The sequence below is a fragment of the Carcharodon carcharias genome, chromosome 7 (genome assembly GCF_017639515.1).
Source record: "Carcharodon carcharias isolate sCarCar2 chromosome 7, sCarCar2.pri, whole genome shotgun sequence".
Lineage (NCBI taxonomy): Eukaryota > Metazoa > Chordata > Chondrichthyes > Lamniformes > Lamnidae > Carcharodon > Carcharodon carcharias.
The window spans coordinates 128,861,480-128,883,235 of NC_054473.1; positions in this window are offsets into that span (position 1 = coordinate 128,861,480).

Genomic DNA, 21,756 nt, shown 5'->3' on the forward strand with positions numbered 1-21,756 from the left:
CCAGTGTGACACGTCACTATCCTGCAGAGTAACACATCATTATCCTCAAGAGCAACATTTCACTATACTCCAAAATGACACATCACTATTCTCCAGGGTGACACATCACTATCCTCCAGAGTGACACATCTCTGTACACCAGATAGACACATCACTATCATCCGGCGCGACACATCACTATCCTCCATTGTGACACATCACTGTACTCCAGTGTGACACGTCACTATCCTCCAATGTGACACCTCACTATCTTCCAGAGTCACATAATACCATACTCCAGTGTAACACATCACTACCCTTCAGAGTAACACGTCACCATACTCCAGTGTGACACATAAATATCCTCCAGTGTGACACATCCCGATCCTCAAGAGTGAAACGGCACTAGCCTCCAGCATGACACATCACTATCCTCCAGTGTGACACGTCACTATCCTCCATTGTGACGCATCACTATCATCCATTGTGACACATCACCATCATACACAGTGACATGTCACTACCCTCCAAAGTGTCATATCACTATCCTCTAGTGAGAAAAATCACTATCCTCCAGAGTGACGCGTCACTATCCTCCAAGGAGAAAAATCACTATCCTCCAGTGCAACACGTCACTATCCTTCAGCATGACAGGTCACTATTCTCCAGTGTGGCACGTCACTATCATGCAGAGTAACACATCACTATCCTCAAGAGCAACATTTCACTATACTCCTGCGTGACACATCACTATTCTCCAGGGTGACACATCACTATCCTCCAGAGAGACACATCACTGTACTCCAGATTGACACATCACTATCCTCCAGCGTGACACATCACTATCCTCCATTGTGACACATCACTATCCTCCAGTGTGACACCTCACTATCTTCCAGAGTCACATAATATCATACTCCAGTGTAACACATCACTACCCTTCAGAGTAACACGTCACTATCCTCCAGTGTGACACATAAATATCCACCAGTGTGACACATCCCGATCCTCCAGAGTGAAACGGCACTAGCCTCCAGCATGACACATCACTATCCTCCAGTGTGACACATCACTATCCTCCAGAGTGACACGTCACTATTCTCCAGTGTGACACATCACTACCCTCCAGTGTGACACATCACTATCCTCCATTGTGACACATCATTATCCTCCAGTGTGACACGTCACTATCCTCCAGAGTAACACATCTCTATCCTCTAGAGTAACATGTCACAATCCTTCAGTGTGACAGGTCACCATCCTCCAGTGCGACACGTCACTATGCTACAGTGTAACGCATCATTATCCTCTAGAGCAACATGTCACTGTCCTCCAGCGTGACACATCACTATCCTCCAAGGTGACACGTCACTATCTTCCAGAGTGACACATCACTATCCTCCAGCGGCAGGCATCACTATCCTCCAGAGTGACACATCACTAGCCTCCAGAGTTAAACGTTGCTACCTTCCAGCGTGACACACTATTCTCCAGAGTGACACGTCACTAGCCTCCAGTGAGACACTTCACTATCCTCCAGAGTGACACGTCACTCTTCTCCAGTGTGATACATCACTGTCCTCCAGTGTGTCACATCACTATCCTCCAGAATAACATGTCACTATCCTCCAGTGTGACACGTCACTATCCTCCATTGTGACACATCACTATCCTCCATTGTGACACATCACCATCATACACAGTGACATGTCGCTACCCTCCAAAATGTCATAATAATGTCCTCTAGTGAGAAAAAAAACCATCCTCCAGTGTGACACATAAATATCCTCCAGTGTGACACATCCCGATCCTCCAGAGTGAAATGGCACTGGCCTCCAGCATGACACATCACTATCCTCCAGTGTGACACATCACTATCCTCCAGAGTGACATGTCACTATCCTCCAGTGTGACACGTCACTATCCTGCAGAGTAACACATCATTATCCTCAAGAGCAACATTTCACTATACTCCAGCATGACACATCACTATTCTCCAGGGTGACACATCACTATCCTCCAGAGTGACACATCACTGTACTCCAGATTGACACATCACTATCATCCAGCGCGACACATCACTATCCTCCATTGTGACACATCACTGTACTCCAGTGTGACACGTCACTATCCTCCAATGTGACACCTCACTATCTTCCAGAGTCACATAATACCATACTCCAGTGTAACACATCACTACCCTTCAGAGTAACACGTCACCATACTCCAGTATGACACATAAATATCCTCCAGTGTGACACATCCCGATCCTCAAGAGTGAAACGGCACTAGCCTCTAGCATGACACATCACTATCCTCCAGTGTGACACGTCACTATCCTCCATTGTGACGCATCACTATCATCCATTGTGACACATCACCATCATACACAGTGACATGTCACTACCCTCCAAAGTGTCATATCACTGTCCTCTAGTGAGAAAAATCACTATCCTCCAGAGTGACGCGTCACTATCCTCCAAGGAGAAAAATCACTATCCTCCAGTGCAACACGTCACTATCCTTCAGCATGACAGGTCACTATTCTCCAGTGTGGCACGTCACTATCATGCAGAGTAACACATCACTATCCTCAAGAGCAACATTTCACTATACTCCAGCGTGACACATCACTATTCTCCAGTGTGATACATCACTATCATCCAGTGTGTCACATCACTATCCTCCAGAGTAACACATCACTATCCTCCAGTGTGACAGGTCACTATCCTCCATTGTGACAATCACTATCCTCCATTGTGACACATCACCATCATACACAGTGACATGTCGCTACCCTCCAAAGTGTCATATGAATGAACTCTAGTGAGCAAAATCACCATCCTCCAGTGTGACACATAAATAACCTCCAGTGTGACACATCCCGATCCTCAAGAGTGAAACGGCACTAGCCTCCAGCATGACACATCACTATCCTCCAGTGTGACACATCACTATCCTCCAGAGTGACACATCACTATTCTCCAGTGTGACACATCACTACCCTCCAGTGTGACACATCACTATCCTCCATTGTGACACATCATTATCCTCCAGTGTGACACGTCACTATCCTCCAGAGTGACACATCACTGTACTCCAGATTGACACATCACTATCCTCCAGCGTGACACATCACTATCCTCCATTGTGACACATCACTATCCTCCAGTGACACCTCACTATCCTCCAGTGTGACACCTCACTATCTTCCAGAGTCCCATAATACCATACTCCAGTGTAACACATCACTACTCTTCAGAGTAACACGTCACTATCCTCCAGTGTGACACATAAATATCCTACAGTGTGACACATCACTATCCTCCAGAGTGAATCGGCACTAGCCTCCAGCATGACACATCACTATCCTCCATTGTGACACATCACTATCCTCCATTGTGACACATCACCATCATACACAGTGACATGTCACTACCCTCCAAAGTGTCATATCACTGTCCTCTAGTGAGAAAAATCACAATCCTACAGAGTGACGCGTCACTATCCTCCAAGAAGAAAAATCACGATCCTCCAGTGCAACACGTCACTATCCTTCAGCATGACAGGTCACTATCCTCCAGTGTGACACGTCACTATCCTGCAGAGTAACACATCATTATCCTCAAGAGCAACATTTCACTATACTCCAGTGTGACACATCACTATTCTCCAGGGTGACACATCACTATCATCCAGAGTGACACATCACTGTACTCCAGATTGACACATCACTATTATCCAGCGTGACACATCACTATCCTCCATTGTGACACATCACTATCCTCCAGTGTGACACCTCACTATCTTCCAGAGTCACATAATATCATACTCCAGTGTAACACATCACTACCCTTCAGAGTAACACGTCACTATCCTCCAGTGTGACACATAAATATCCACCAGTGTGACACATCCCGATCCTCCAGAGTGAAACGGCACTAGCCTCCAGCATGACACATCACTATCCTCCAGTGTGACACATCACTATCCTCCAGAGTGACACGTCACTATTCTCCAGTGTGACACATCACTACCCTCCAGTGTGACACATCACTATCCTCCATTGTGACACATCATTATCCTCCAGTGTGACACGTCACTATCCTCCAGAGTAACACATCTCTATCCTCTAGAGTAACGTGTCACAATCCTTCAGTGTGACAGGTCACCATCCTCCAGTGCGACACGTCACTATGCTACAGTGTAACGCATCATTATCCTCTAGAGCAACATGTCACTGTCCTCCAGCGTGACACATCACTATCCTCCAAAGGTGACACGTCACTATCTTCCAGAGTGACACATCACTATCCTCCAGCGGCAGGCATCACTATCCTCCAGAGTGACACATCACTAGCCTCCAGAGTTAAACGTTGCTACCTTCCAGCGTGACACACTATTCTCCAGAGTGACACGTCACTAGCCTCCAGTGAGACACTTCACTATCCTCCACAGTGACAGGTCACTCTTCTCCAGTTTGATACATCACTATCCTCCAGTGTGTCACATCACTATCCTCCAGAATAACATGTCACTATCCTCCAGTGTGACACGTCACTATTCTCCATTGTGACACATCACTATCCTCCATTGTGACACATCACCATCATACACAGTGACATGTCGCTACCCTCCAAAGTGTCATATCAATGTCCTCTAGTGAGAAAAATCACCATCCTCCAGTGTGACACATAAATATCCTCCAGTGTGACACATCCCGATCCTCCAGAGTGAAATGGCACTAGCCTCCAGCATGACACATCACTATCCTCCAGTGTGACACATCACTATCCTCCAGAGTGACATGTCACTATTCTCCAGTGTGACACATCACTACCCTCCAGTGTGACACATCACTATCCTCCATTGTGAGATCATTATCCTCCAGTGTGACACGTCACTATCCTCCAGAGTAACACATCTCTATCCTCTAGAGTAACATGTTACTATCCTTCAGTGTGGCAGGTCACCATCCTCCAGTGCGACACGTCACTATACTACAGAGTAACGCATCACTATCCTCTAGAGCAACATGTCACTGTCCTCCAGCGTGACACATCACTATCCTCCAAGGTGACACGTCACTAGCTTCCAGAGTGACATATCACTAGCCTCCAGAGTTAAACGTTGCTACCTTCCAGCGTGACACACTATTCTCCAGAGTGACACGTCACTAGCCTCCAGTGTGACACTTCACTATCCTCCAGAGTGACACGTCACTATTCTCCAGTGTGATACATCACTATCATCCAGTGTGTCACATCACTATCCTCCAGAGTAACACATCACTATCCTCCAGTGTGACACGTCACTATCCTCCATTGTGACACATCACTATCCTCCATTGTGACACATCACCATCATACACAGTGACATGTCGCTACCCTCCAAAGTGTCATATCACTGTCCTCTAGTGAGAAAAATCACTATCCTCCAGCGTGACGCATCACTATCCTCCAAGGAGAAAAATCACTATCCTCCAGTGCAACACGTCACTATCCTTCAGCATGACAGGTCACTATTCTCCAGTGTGGCACGTCACTATCATGCAGAGTAACACATCACTATCCTCAAGAGCAACATTTCACTATACTCCAGCATGACACATCACTATTCTCCAGGGTGACACATCACTATCCTCCAGAGTGACACATCACTGTACTCCAGATTGACACATCACTATCCTCCAGCGTGACACATCACTATCCTCCATTGTGACACATCACTATCCTCCAGTGTGACACCTCACTATCCTCCAGTGTGACACCTCACTATCTTCCAGAGTCCCATAATACCATACTCCAGTGTAACACATCACTACTCTTCAGAGTAACACGTCACTATCCTCCAGTGTGACACATAAATATCCTCCAGTGTGACACATCACTATCCTCCAGTGTGACACATCACTATCCTCCAGAGTGAATCGGCACTAGACTCCAGCATGACACATCACTATCCTCCATTGTGACACATCACTATCCTCCATTGTGACACATCACCATCATACACAGTGACATGTCACTACCCTCCAAAGTGTCATATCACTGTCCTCTAGTGAGAAAAATCACAATCCTCCAGAGTGACGCGTCACTATCCTCCAAGAAGAAAAATCACTATCCTCCAGTGCAACACGTCACTATCCTTCAGCATGACAGGTCACTATTCTCCAGTGTGGCACGTCACTATCATGCAGAGTAACACATCACTATCCTCAAGAGCAACATTTCACTATACTCCAGCGTGACGCATCACTATTCTCCAGGGTGACACATCACTAACCTCCAGAGTGACACATCACTGTACTCCAGATTGACACATCACTATCCTCCAGCGTGACACATCACTATCCTCCATTGTGACACATCACTATCCTCCAGTGTGACACCTCACTATCCTCCAGTGTGACACCTCACTATCTTCCAGAGTCCCATAATACCATACTCCAGTGTAACACATCACTACTCTTCAGTGTAACACATCACTATCCTCCAGTGTGACACATAAATATCCTCCAGTGTGACACATCACTATCCTCCAGAGTGAATCGGCACTAGCCTCCAGCATGACACATCACTATCCTCCATTGTGACACATCACTATCCTCCATTGTGACACATCACCATCATACACAGTGACATGTCACTACCCTCCAAAGTGTCATATCACTGTCCTCTAGTGAGAAAAATCACAATCCTCCAGAGTGACGCGTCACTATCCTCCAAGAAGAAAAATCACGATCCTCCAGTGCAACACGTCACTATCCTTCAGCATGACAGGTCACTATCCTCCAGTGTGACACGTCACTATCCTGCAGAGTAACACATCATTATCCTCAAGAGCAACATTTCACTATACTCCAGTGTGACACATCACTATTCTCCAGGGTGACACATCACTATCCTCCATTGTGACACATCACTATCCTCCAGTGTGACACCTCACTATCTTCCAGAGTCACATAATATCATACTCCAGTGTAACACATCACTACCCTTCAGAGTAACACGTCACTATCCTCCAGTGTGACACATAAATATCCACCAGTGTGACACATCCCGATCCTCCAGAGTGAAACGGCACTAGCCTCCAGCATGACACATCACTATCCTCCAGTGTGACACATCACTATCCTCCAGAGTGACACGTCACTATTCTCCAGTGTGACACATCACTACCCTCCAGTGTGACACATCACTATCCTCCATTGTGACACATCATTATCCTCCAGTGTGACACGTCACTATCCTCCAGAGTAACACATCTCTATCCTCTAGAGTAACATGTCACAATCCTTCAGTGTGACAGGTCACCATCCTCCAGTGCGACACGTCACTATACTACAGTGTAACGCATCATTATCCTCTAGAGCAACATGTCACTGTCCTCCAGCATGACACATCACTATCCTCCAAGGTGACACGTCACTATCTTCCAGAGTGACACATCACTATCCTCCAGCGGCAGGCATCACTATCCTCCAGAGTGACACATCACTAGCCTCCAGAGTTAAACGTTGCTACCTTCCAGCGTGACACACTATTCTCCAGAGTGACACGTCACTAGCCTCCAGTGAGACACTTCACTATCCTCCAGAGTGACACGTCACTATTCTCCAGTGTGATACATCACTATCCTCCAGTGTGTCACATAACTATCCTCCAGAGTAACACGTCACTATCCTCCAGTGTGACACGTCACTATCCTCCATTGTGACACATCACTATCCTCCAATTTGACACATCACCATCATACACAGTGACATGTCGACACCCTCCAAAATGTCATATCATTGTCCTCTAGTGAGAAAAGTCACCATCCTCCAGTGTGACACATAAATATCCTCCAGTGTGACACATCCCGATCCTCCAGAGTGAAACGGCACTAGCCTCCAGCATGACACATCACTATCCTGCAGTGTGACATGTCACTATCCTGCAGAGTAGCACATCACTATCCTCAAGAGCAACATTTCACTATACTCCAGCGTGACACATCACTATCCTCCATTGTGACACATCACTATCCTCCAGTGTGACACCTCACTATCCTCCAGTGTGACACATCACTATCTTCCAGAGTCACATAATAACATACTCCAGTGTAACACATCACTACCCTTCAGAGTAACACGACACTATCCTCCAGTGTGACACATAAATATCCACCAGTGTGACACATCCCGATCCTCCAGAGTGAAATGGCACTAGCCTCCAGCATGACACAAGACTATCCTCCGGTGTGACACATCACTATCCTCCAGAGTGACACGTCACTATTCTCCAGTGTGACACATCACTATCCTCCAGTGTGACACATCACTATCGTGCATTGTGACACATCACTATCCTCCAAAGTGACACATCACTATCATACAGAGTGACACGTTGCTACCCTCCAGAGTGACGTATCACTGTCCTCTAGTGAGAAAAATCACTATCCTCCAATGTGTCATGTCACTATCCTGCAGAGTAACACATCACTATCCTCTAGAGCAACATGTCACTCGCCACCAGCGTGACATGTCACTATCCGCCAGGGTAACACATAACTATTCTCCAGTGTGGCACATCGCTATCCTCCATTGTGACACATCGCTATCCTCCAGAGTAACACATCTCTATCCTCTAGAGTAATACGTCACTATCCTCCAGAATGACACGTCACTATCCTCCAGTGGGACACGTCACTAACCTCCAGAATAGCATGTCACTATCCTTCAGTGTGACAGGTCACTATCCTCAAGTGTGACACGTCACTATTCTACAGAGTAACGCATCACTATCCTCTAGAGCAACATGTCACTATCCTCCAGCATGACACATCACTATCCTCCAGTGTGACACATCACTATCCTTCAGTATGACACATCACTATCCTCCAGAATGATGCGTCACTATCCTCCAGCGTGACACATCACTACCCTCCTGAGTAACACATCACTACCCTCCAGGGTAACACATCACTATCATCCAGAGTAACATGTCACTATCCTCCAGCGTGACACATCACTCTCCTCCAGAGTGACACATCACTATCACCCAAAGTGACACATCGATACCCTCCAGAGTAACATATCACTGTCCTCTAGCTAGAAAAATCACTATCCTCTAGTGTGACACATCAGTATCCTCCAGTGTGACACGTCACTATCCTCCAGAGTGACACGTCACGATCCTGAATTGTGACACATCACTATCCTCCTGTCTAACACATCACTATCATTCAGCGTTACACATCACTGTCGGGCAGCATCACACTTTGCTATTCTCCAGAGTAACACGTCACTCTTCTCCAGAGTGACACGTCGCTACCCTCCAGAGTGACATGTCGCTACACTCCAGCGTGACACATCACTATTCTCCAGGGTGACACATCACTATCCTCCAGAGTGACACATCACTATGCTCCATTGTGACACATCACTATCCTCCAGTGTGACACCTCACTATCCTCCAGTGTGTCACATAACTATCCTCCAGAGTAACACGTCACTATCCTCCAGTGTGACACGTCACTATCCTCCATTGTGACACATCACTATCCTCCAATTTGACACATCACCATCATACACAGTGACATGTCGACACCCTCCAAAATGTCATATCATTGTCCTCTAGTGAGAAAAGTCACCATCCTCCAGTGTGACACATAAATATCCTCCAGTGTGACACATCCCGATCCTCCAGAGTGAAACGGCACTAGCCTCCAGCATGACACATCACTATCCTGCAGTGTGACATGTCACTATCCTGCAGAGTAGCACATCACTATCCTCAAGAGCAACATTTCACTATACTCCAGCGTGACACATCACTATCCTCCATTGTGACACATCACTATCCTCCAGTGTGACACCTCACTATCCTCCAGTGTGACACATCACTATCTTCCAGAGTCACATAATAACATACTCCAGTGTAACACATCACTACCCTTCAGAGTAACACGACACTATCCTCCAGTGTGACACATAAATATCCACCAGTGTGACACATCCTGATCCTCCAGAGTGAAATGGCACTAGCCTCCAGCATGACACAAGACTATCCTCCGGTGTGACACATCACTATCCTCCAGAGTGACACGTCACTATTCTCCAGTGTGACACATCACTATCCTCCAGTGTGACACATCACTATCGTGCACTGTGACACATCACTATCCTCCAAAGTGACACATCACTATCATACAGAGTGACACGTTGCTACCCTCCAGAGTGACATATCACTGTCCTCTAGTGAGAAAAATCACTATCCTCCAATGTGTCATGTCACTATCCTGCAGAGTAACACATCACTATCCTCTAGAGCAACATGTCACTCGCCACCAGCGTGACATGTCACTATCCGCCAGGGTAACACATAACTAGTCTCCAGTGTGGCACATCACTATCCTCCATTGTGACACATCACTATTCTGCAGAGTAACACATCACTATCCGCTACAGCAACATGTCACTATCCGCCAGGGTAACACATAACTATTCTCCAGTGTGACACATCACTATCCTCCATTGTGACACATCACTATCCTGCAGAGTAACACATCGCTATCCTCTAGATCAACATGTCACTAGCCTCCAGCGTGACACATTACTGTACTCCAAATTGACACATCACTATCAACCAGCGTGACACATCACTATCCTCCATTGTGACACATCACTATCCTCCAGAGTAACACATCTCTATCCTCTAGAGTAATACGTCACTATCATCCAGAATGACACGTCACTATCCTCCAGTGGGACACGTCACTAACCTCCAGAATAGCATGTCACTATCCTTCAGTGTGACAGGTCACTATCCTCAAGTGTGACACGTCACTATTCTACAGAGTAACGCATCACTATCCTCTAGAGCAACATGTCACTATCCTCCAGCGTGACACATCACTATCCTCCAGTGTGACACATCACTATCCTTCAGTATGACACATCACTATCCTCCAGAATGATGCGTCACTATCCTCCAGCGTGACACATCACTACCCTCCTGAGTAACACATCACTACCCTCCAGGGTAACACATCACTATCATCCAGAGTAACATGTCACTATCCTCCAGCGTGACACATCACTCTCCTCCAGAGTGACACATCACTATCACCCAAAGTGACACATCGATACCCTCCAGAGTAACATATCACTGTCCTCTAGCTAGAAAAATCACTATCCTCTAGTGTGACACATCAGTATCCTCCAGTGTGACACGTCACTATCCTCCAGAGTGACACGTCACGATCCTGAATTGTGACACATCACTATCCTCCTGTCTAACACATCACTATCATTCAGCGTTACACATCACTGTCGGGCAGCATCACACTTTGCTATTCTCCAGAGTAACATGTCACTCTTCTCCAGAGTGACACGTCGCTACCCTCCAGAGTGACATGTCGCTACACTCCAGCGTGACACATCACTATTCTCCAGGGTGACACATCACTATCCTCCAGAGTGACACATCACTATGCTCCATTGTGACACATCACTATCCTCCAGTGTGACACCTCACTATCCTCCAGTGTGACACCTCACTATCTTCCAGAGTCACATAATACCATACTCCAGTGTAACACATCACTACCCTTCAGAGTAACACGACACTATCCTCCAGTGTGACACATAAATATCCACCAGTGTGACACATCCCGATCCTCCAGAGTGAAATGGCACTAGCCTCCAGCATGACACAAGACTATCCTCCGGTGTGACACATCACTATCCTCCAGAGTGACACGTCACTATTCTCCAGTGTGACACATCACTATCCTCCAGTGTGACACATCACTATCGTGCATTGTGACACATCACTATCCTCCAAAGTGACACATCACTATCATACAGAGTGAAACATTGCTACCCTCCAGAGTGACATATCACTGTCCTCTAGTGAGAAAAATCACTATCCTCCAATGTGTCATGTCACTATCCTGCAGAGTAACACATCACTATCCTCTAGAGCAACATGTCACTAGCCACCAGCGTGACATGTCACTATCCGCCAGGGTAACACATAACTAGTCTCCAGTGTGACACATCACTATCCTCCATTGTGACACATCACTATTCTGCAGAGTAACACATCACTATCCGCTACAGCAACATGTCACTATCCGCCAGGGTAACACATAACTATTCTCCAGTGTGACACATCACTATCCTCCATTGTGACACATCACTATCCTGCAGAGTAACACATCGCTATCCTCTAGATCAACATGTCACTAGCCTCCAGCATGACACATTACTGTACTCCAGATTGACACATCACTATCAACCAGCGTGACACATCACTATCCTCCATTGTGACACATCACTATCCTCCAGAGTAACACATCTCTATCCTCTAGAGTAATACGTCACTATCCTCCAGAATGACACGTCACTATCCTCCAGTGGGACACGTCACTAACCTCCAGAATAGCATGTCACTATCCTTCAGTGTGACAGGTCACTATCCTCAAGTGTGACACGTCACTATTCTACAGAGTAACACATCACTATCCTCTAGAGCAACATGTCACTATCCTCCAGCGTGACACATCACTATCCTCCAGTGTGACACATCACTATCCTTCAGTATGACACATCACTATCCTCCAGAATGATGCGTCACTATCGTCCAGCGTGACACATCACTACCCTCCTGAGTAACACATCACTACCCCCCAGGGTAACACATCACTATCATCCAGAGTAACATGTCACTATCCTCCAGCGTGACACATCACTATCCTCCAGCGTGATACATCATTGTCCTCCAGTGTAACACATTGATATCCTCCAGCGTGACACATCACTCTCCTCCAGAGTGACACATCACTATCACCCAAAGTGACACATTGATACCCTCCAGAGTAACATATCACTGTCCTCTAGCTAGAAAAATCACTATCCTCTAGTGTGACACATCAGTATCCTCCAGTGTGACACATCACTATCCTCCAGAGTAACACATCACGATCCTGAATTGTGACACATCACTATCCTCCTGTCTAACACATCACTATCGTTCAGCGTTACACATCACTGTCGTGCAGCATCACACTTTGCTATTCTCCAGAGTAACACGTCACTCTTCTCCAGAGTGACACGTCGCTACCCTCCAGAGTGACATGTCGCTACACTCTAGCGTGACACATCACTATTCTCCAGAGTAACATGTCACTCTCCTCTAGCATGACATATCACTATCCTCCAGAGTGACATGTTGCTACCCTCCAAAAAGACATATCACTGTCCTCTAGCGAGAAAAATCACTAGCCTCCAGTGCCACACATCACTAACCTCCAGTGTGACACATAACTATCATCCAGAGTAACGTGTCACTATCCTCTAGTTCAACACGTAACTATCCTTCAGCGTGACAGGTCACTATCCTCCAGTGTGACACATCACTATCCCCCAGAGGAACACTTCACCATCCTCGAGAGCAACACGTCACTATACTTCAGTGTGACACATCACGATCCTGCAGTGTGACATATTGCTATCCTCCACAGTGACACATTGCTATCCTCCAGAGTGAAACGTCGCTATGCTCTAGAGCAACACGTCAGTATGCTCCAGCGTGACACGTCATTATCCTCTAGTGTGATATGTCACTATCCTCCAGCATGACACATCACTATCCATCAGAGTGACACATCACTATCCTCCACAGTGTCACATCGATACCCTCCAGAGTGACATATCACTGTCCTCTACTGTGCAAACTCACTCTCCTCTAGTGTGACACATCACTATCCTTCAGTGTGACATATCACTATCCTCAATTGTGTCACGTCACTATTCTCCAGTGTAACATGTCACCATTGTTCAGCGTTACATGTCACTATCCTCCAACGTGACACATGACTATGCTCCAGAGTAACACATTACTATACCCCAGAGTGACACATCGTTACCCTCCAGAGTGACACGTCGCTACCCTCTAGCATGACACATCGATATCCTTCAGCGAGACACATCACTGTCCTCCAGAGTGACACATCACTATCCTCCAGAGTGACACGTCACTATTCTCCAGTGTGACACATCACTATCCTCCAGTGTGACACATCACTATCGTGCATTGTGACACATCACTATCCTCCAAAGTGACACATCACTATCATACAGAGTGAAACATTGCTACCCTCCAGAGTGACATATCACTGTCCTCTAGTGAGAAAAATCACTATCCTCCAATGTGACATGTCACTATCCTGCAGAGTAACACATCACTATCCTCTAGAGCAACATGTCACTAGCCACCAGCGTGACATGTCACTATCCGCCAGGGTAACACATAACTAGTCTCCAGTGTGACACATCACTATCCTCCATTGTGACACATCACTATTCTGCAGAGTAACACATCACTATCCGCTAGAGCAACATGTCACTATCCGCCAGGGTAACACATAACTAATCTCCAGTGTGACACATCACTATCCTCCATTGTGACACATCACTATCCTGCAGAGTAACACATCGCTATCCTCTAGATCAACATGTCACTAGCCTCCAGCGTGACACATTATTGTACTCCAGATTGACACATCACTATCAACCAGCGTGACACATCACTATCCTCCATTGTGACACATCACTATCCTCCAGAGTAACACATCTCTATCCTCTAGAGTAATACGTCACTATCCTCCAGAATGACAGGTCACTATCCTCCAGTGGGACACGTCACTAACCTCCAGAATATCATGTCACTATCCTTCATTGTGACAGGTCACTATCCTCAAGTGCGACACGTCACTATTCTACAGAGTAACGCATCACTATCCTCTAAAGCAACATGTCACTATCCTCCAGCGTGACACATCACTATCCTCCAGTGTGACACATCACTATCCTTCAGTATAACACATCACTATCCTCCAGAATGATGCATCACTATCCTCCAGCGTGACACCTCGCTACCCTCCTGAGTGACACATCACTACCCTCCTGAGTAACACATCACTACTCTCCAGGGTAACACATCACTATCATCCAGAGTAACATGTCACTATCCTCCAGCGTGACACATCACTATCCTCCAGCGTGATACATCATTGTCCTCCAGTGTAACACATTGATATCCTCCAGCGTGACACATCACTCTCCTCCAGAGTGACACATCACTATCACCCAAAGTGACACATCGATACCCTCCAGAGTAACATATCACTGTCCTCTAGCTAGAAAAATCACTATCCTCTAGTGTGACACATCAGTATCCTCCAGTGTGACACGTCACTATCCTCCAGAGTGACACGTCACGATCCTGAATTGTGACACATCACTATCCTCCTGTCTAACACATCACTATCGTTCAGCGTTACACATCACTGTCGTGCAGCATCACACTTTGCTATTCTCCAGAGTAACACGTCACTCTTCTCCAGAGTGACACGTCGCTACCCTCCAGAATGACATGTCGCTACACTCTAGCGTGACACATCACTATTCTCCAGAGTAACATGTCACTCTCCTCTAGCATGACATATCACTATCCTCCAGAGTGACATGTTGCTACCCTCCAAAAAGACATATCACTGTCCTCTAGCGAGAAAAATCACTAGCCTCCAGTGCCACACATCACTAACCTCCAGTGTGACACATAACTATCATCCAGAGTAACATGTCACTATCCTCTAGTTCAACACGTAACTATCCTTCAGCGTGACTGGTCACTATCCTCCAGTGTGACACATCACTATCCCCCAGAGGAACACTTCACCATCCACGAGAGCAACACGTCATTATACTTCAGCGTGACACATCACGATCCTGCAGTGTGACATATTGCTATCCTCCACAGTGACACATCACTATCCTCCAGAGTGAAACATCGCTATCCTCTAGAGCAACACGTCAGTATGCTCCAGCGTGACACTTCATTATCCTCTAGTGTGACGTGTCACTATCCTCCAGAGTGACACATCACTATCCTCCAGCGTGTTACATCACTATCCTCCATAGTGACACATCTCTACCCTCCAGCATGACACGTCACTACCCTCCAGAGCGACAGGTCTCAACACTCAACGTGATACATCACTATCCTCTAGAATGATACATCACTATCCTCCAGCGTGACACATCACTATCCTCCATAGTGACATGGCGCTACCCTCCAGCGTGACATGTCACTAACCTCCAGAGTGACACGTCTCTACACTCCAGCGTGACACATCACTATCCCCCAGTGAACACATTGATATCCTCCAGCATGACACATCACTATCCATCAGAGTGACACATCACTATCCTCCACAGTGTCACATCGATACCCTCAGAGTGACATATCACTGTCCTCTACTGTGCAAACTCACTCTCCTCTAGTGTGACACATCACTATCCTCCAGTGTGACATATCACTATCCTCAATTGTGTCACGTCACTATTCTCCAGTGTAACATGTCACCATTGTTCAGCGTTACATGTCACTATCCTCCAACGTGACACATGACTATGCTCCAGAGTAACACATTACTATACCCCAGAGTGACACACCGTTACCCTCCAGAGTGACACGTCGCTACCCTCTAGCATGACACATCGATATCCTCCAGCGAGACACATCACTGTCCTCCAGAGTGACACATCACTATCCTCTAGTGTGACACGTCGCAACCCTCCAAAGTTACATATCACTGTCCTCTAGCTAGAAAAATCACTATCCTCTAATGTGATACATCACTATCCTCCAGTGTGACACCTCACTATTCTCCAGAGCCACACATTACCATACTCCAGTGTAACACATCACTACCCTCCAGAATATAACGCCACTATCCTCTAGCGTGACACATCACTATCCTCCAGAGTGATAGGTCAATAGCCTCCAGCATGACATGTCACTATCCCCCAGAGTGAAGCGTTGCTACCTTCCAGTATGACCCATCACTATCCGCCAGTGCGACACATCACTATCCTCCAGAGTGACATGTCACTATTCTCCAGTGTGCCACCTCACTATCCTCCTGTGTGACACATCACTATCCTCCAGAGTAACACATTACTATCCTCCAGCGTGACACATCACTATCCTCCAGAGTGACACAGCACTATCATCCTGAATGACACATCACTACCCTCCAGAGTGACATATCACTGTCCTCTAGCGAGAAAAATCACTATACTCCAGTGTAACACATCACTATCCTCCAGTGTGACACATCACTATATCCCAGTAAGACACATTGCCATGCTCCAGTGAGAAAAATCACTACACTCCAGTGTGACACATCACTATCCACCAGTGTGACACATCACTATTTCCCAGACTGACACATTGCTATACTCCAGTGAGAACAATCACTACACTCCAGCATGACACATCACTATCCTCCAGAGTGACTCATCACTATCCTCCAAGGAGAAAAATCGCTATCCTCGAGTGTGACACATCACTATCATCCAGAGTACCATGTCACTATCCTCCAGTGCAACACGTCACTATCCTTCAGCGTGACAGGCAACTATCCTCCAGTGTGACAGGTCACTATCCGCAGACTAACACCACTATCGTCTAGAGCAACATCTCATTATCCTCCAGGGTGACACATCACTATCCTCCAGAGTGACACCTCACTATCCTCCAGATTGACACATTGCTACCCTCCAGATAGTGATGTGTTACTCTGCAGCATAGTGACGTATCACGATGGAAGATAGTGATGTGTAACGCTGAACAATGGTGACGTGTTACACTGGAGGATAGTGACGTGACACAATTGAGAATAGTGATATGTCACTCTGGTGGACAGTGACATGTCACACTGAAGGATGGTCATGTGTCACACTAGAGGAGAGTGATTTTGCACGGTAGAGGACAGTGATATGCCACTCTGGAGGGTATCGATGTGACACTCTGGAGGATAGTGATATGTCAGACTGGAGGATAGTGATGTGTCACTCTAGAGGATAGTGATGTATCATGCTGGAGGATATCAATGTGTCACTCTGGAGGGTAATGATGTGTCACACTGGAGGGTAGTGACGTGTCACTATGGAGGATAGTGATGTGTCACGCTGGAGGATAGTGATGTGTCACAATTGAGGATAGTGATGTGACACACTGGAGGATAGTGACATGTTTCTCTGCAGGATAGTGACATGTCACAGTGGAGGATAGTGATATGTCACTCTGGAGGATAGTGACGTGCTACTCTGGAGGATAGTGACGTGTAACCCTGGAGGATAATGATGTGTCAAACTGGAGGATAGTGATGTGTCACACTGGAGAATAGTGACGTGATGCTCTAGAGGATAGCGATGTGTCACTCTGGAGTATAGTGATGTGTCACTCTGGAGGATAGTAATATGTCACACTGAAGGATAGTGAGGTGTTGCTCTCGATGATGGTGAAGTGTTACTCTGGATGACAGTGATGTGTCACTCTGGAGGATAGTGATGTGTCACGCTGGAAGGTAGCAACATTTCACTCAGGAGGATAGTGACGAGTCATGCTGGAGGCTAGTGACGTGTCACCCTGGAGGATAATGATGTGTCTCGCCAGAGGATAGTGACGTGTCATTCTGGAGGGTAGTGATGTGTCACTTTAGAGGATAGTGATTTTTCTAGCTAGAGGGCAGTCATACGTAACTTTGTGAAGGTTGTGGCGTGTCACTCTGGAGGCTAGTGATGTGTCACTCTGGAGGACAGTGATGTGTCTCGCTGGAGGATATCAATGTGTTACACTGGAGGATAGTGGCGTGTCATACTAGAGAATAGTAATGTGTCACGCTAGAGTGTAGCGATGTGTCACTCTGGAGGATAGTGATGTGTCACACTGGAGGATAGTCACCTATCACGCTGAAAGGTAGTGACATATTGCTCTGGAGAGTAATAACATGTTACTTTGGGTGATAGTGATGTGTCACACCCAAGGTTAATGATTTTTCTCCTTGGAGGATAGTAATGCATCACTCTGGAGGATAGTGATGTGTCACACTGAAGTCTAGTGATTTTTCTCACTGGAGTATAGCAATGTGATTTGTGATATGTCACTCTGGAGGGTATCGATGTGTCACTCTGGAGGATAGTGATGTGTCATGCTGGAGGATATCAATGTGTTACACTGGAGGATAGTGATGTGTCACACTGGAGGATAGTGATGTGTCAAGCTGGAAAGTAGAGATATGTCCCTCTGGATGGTAGTGATGTGTTACACTGGAGCGTAGCGACGTGTCATTCTGGAGGATAGTGATGTGTCACTCTGGAGGATAGTGATGTGTCCCAATTGAGGATAGTGATGTGTAACACTGGAGGATAGTGACATGTTGCTCTGGAGGATGGTGATACGTCACACTGGAGGATAGTGTCATGTCACACTGGAGAATAGTGACGTGTTGCTCTGGAGGGTAGTGATGTGTCACTCTGGAGGATAGTGATGTGTCACACTTGAGGATAGTGTTTTTTCTCCCTGGAGGATAGGGACACGTCACTCTAGCGGATAGTGATGTGTCACACTGGAGTGTAGTGATAGCATAGCAACACATCACTATCCTCCAGAGTGACACGTTGCTACCCTCCAAACAGGCATATCACTGTCTTCTAGTGAGAAAAATTACCAGCCTCCAGTGTGACACATCACTATCCTCCAGTGTGACACATCACATTTTCCCAGTCTGACACATTGCTATACTCCAGTGAAAAAAAATCACTACACTCCAGTGTGACACATCACTATCATCCAGAGTGACACGTCACTAGCCTCTAGCATGACTCCTCACTATCCTCCAGAGTGAAACGTTGTTACCTTCCAGCGTGACACATCATTATCCTCCAGAGTGACACATTGATATCTCCAGAGTGACATATCCTCAAGCTAGAAAAATCACAATCTTCTAGTGGACACAGCACTATCTTGCAGTGTGACACATCACTATCCTCCAGAGTGACATGTCACTATCCTCTGTTGTGACACATCAATATCCTCCAGAGTGACACGTCGCTACCCTCTGGCGTGACACATCACTCTTCTCCAGCGTGACACGTCACTATTCTCCACGGAAACACATCGATATCCTCTAGCGTGACACAACACTATCGTCTAGAGTGACACGTCGCTACCCTCCAAATTGACATATCACTGTCCTCTAGCGAGAAAAATCACCAGCCTCCAGTGTGACACATCACTATTTCCCAGTTTGACACATTGCTGTACTCCAGTGAAAAAAAATCACTACACTCCAGTGCGACACATCGCTATCATCCAGAGAGACGCGTCTCTATCCTCCAAGGAGAAAAATCACTATCCTCGAGTGTGACACATCACTATCATCCAGAGTAACATGACACTATCGTCCAGTGCAACATGTCACTACCCTTCAGTGTGACAGGTCACTATCCTCCAGTGTGGCACATCACTATCCTGCAGAGTAACACTTCAAAATCCTCGAGAGCAACATGGCACTATCCTCCAGCAATACACATCGCTATCCTCCAGGGTGACACATCACTAACCTCCAGAGTAACACATCACTATCCTCCAGGGTGACACATCACTATCCTCCAGAGTGACACATCACTATCCTCCAGTGTGACACATCACTATCCACGAGAGTGACACATCACTATCCTCCAGCATGACACGTCACTATCCTCCAGTGTAACACATCGATATCCTCCAGCGAGCCACATAACTGTCCTCCAAAGTGACACATCACCATCCTCCAGAGTGACACGTTGCTACATTCCAGTGTGACACATCACTATCCTCCAGAGCGAGGATAGTGAAGGGTTACTCTGGAGGATAGTGACCTGTCACACTGGAGGATAGTGACCTGTCATGCTAAAGGATAGTGACATGTTGCACTGGAGGATAGTGACATGTTACTCTGGATGATATTGATGTGTCACATTGGAGGATAGTGAAGTGTCACACTGGAGGCTGGTGAATTTTCTCACTAGAGGACAGTGATATGTCTGTTTGGAGGGTAGCAACGTGTCACTCTGGAGGATAGTTATGTGTTGCTCTGCGCCAGCGAGAAAAATCACTACACTCCAGTGTGACACATCACTATCCACAAGAGTGACGTGTTGCTATCCTCCAGTGAGAAAAATCACTATCCTCAAGTGTGACACATCACTATCCTCCAGAGTAACACATCACTATCCTCCAGCGTGACATGTAACTACACTCCAGAGTGACACATCACTACCCTCCAGGGTGACATGTCACTATAATACAGCAGGAAACATCACTACCATCCAGAATGACACATCACTATGCTCCATTGTGACGCATCACTACCCTCCAGAGTAACACATCACTATTCTCCAGTGTGACACGACACTATCCTCCAGTGTGATATATCACTATCCTCCAGAGCAACATGTCACTATCTTCCAGAGTGACACTTCACTATCCTCCAGTGTGACACATCACTATCCTCCAGAGTGACACGTTGCAACCCTCCAAAGTGACATATCACTGTCCTCTAGCTAGGAAAATCATTATCCTGTAATGTGACACATCACTATCCTCCAGTGTGACACCTCACCAGAGTCACACATTACGATACTTCAGTGTAACACATCACTACCCTCCAGAATAACACGTCACTATTCTCTAGCGTGACACATCACTATCCTCCAAAGTGACATATCACTAGCCTCCAGCATGACTCGTCACAATCCTCCAGAGTGAAATGTTGCTACCTTCCAGCGTGACACATCACTATCCTCCAGAGTGACATATCACTAGCCTCCAGCATGACTCGTCACAATCCTCCAGAGTGAAATGTTGCTACCTTCCAGCGTGACACATCACTATC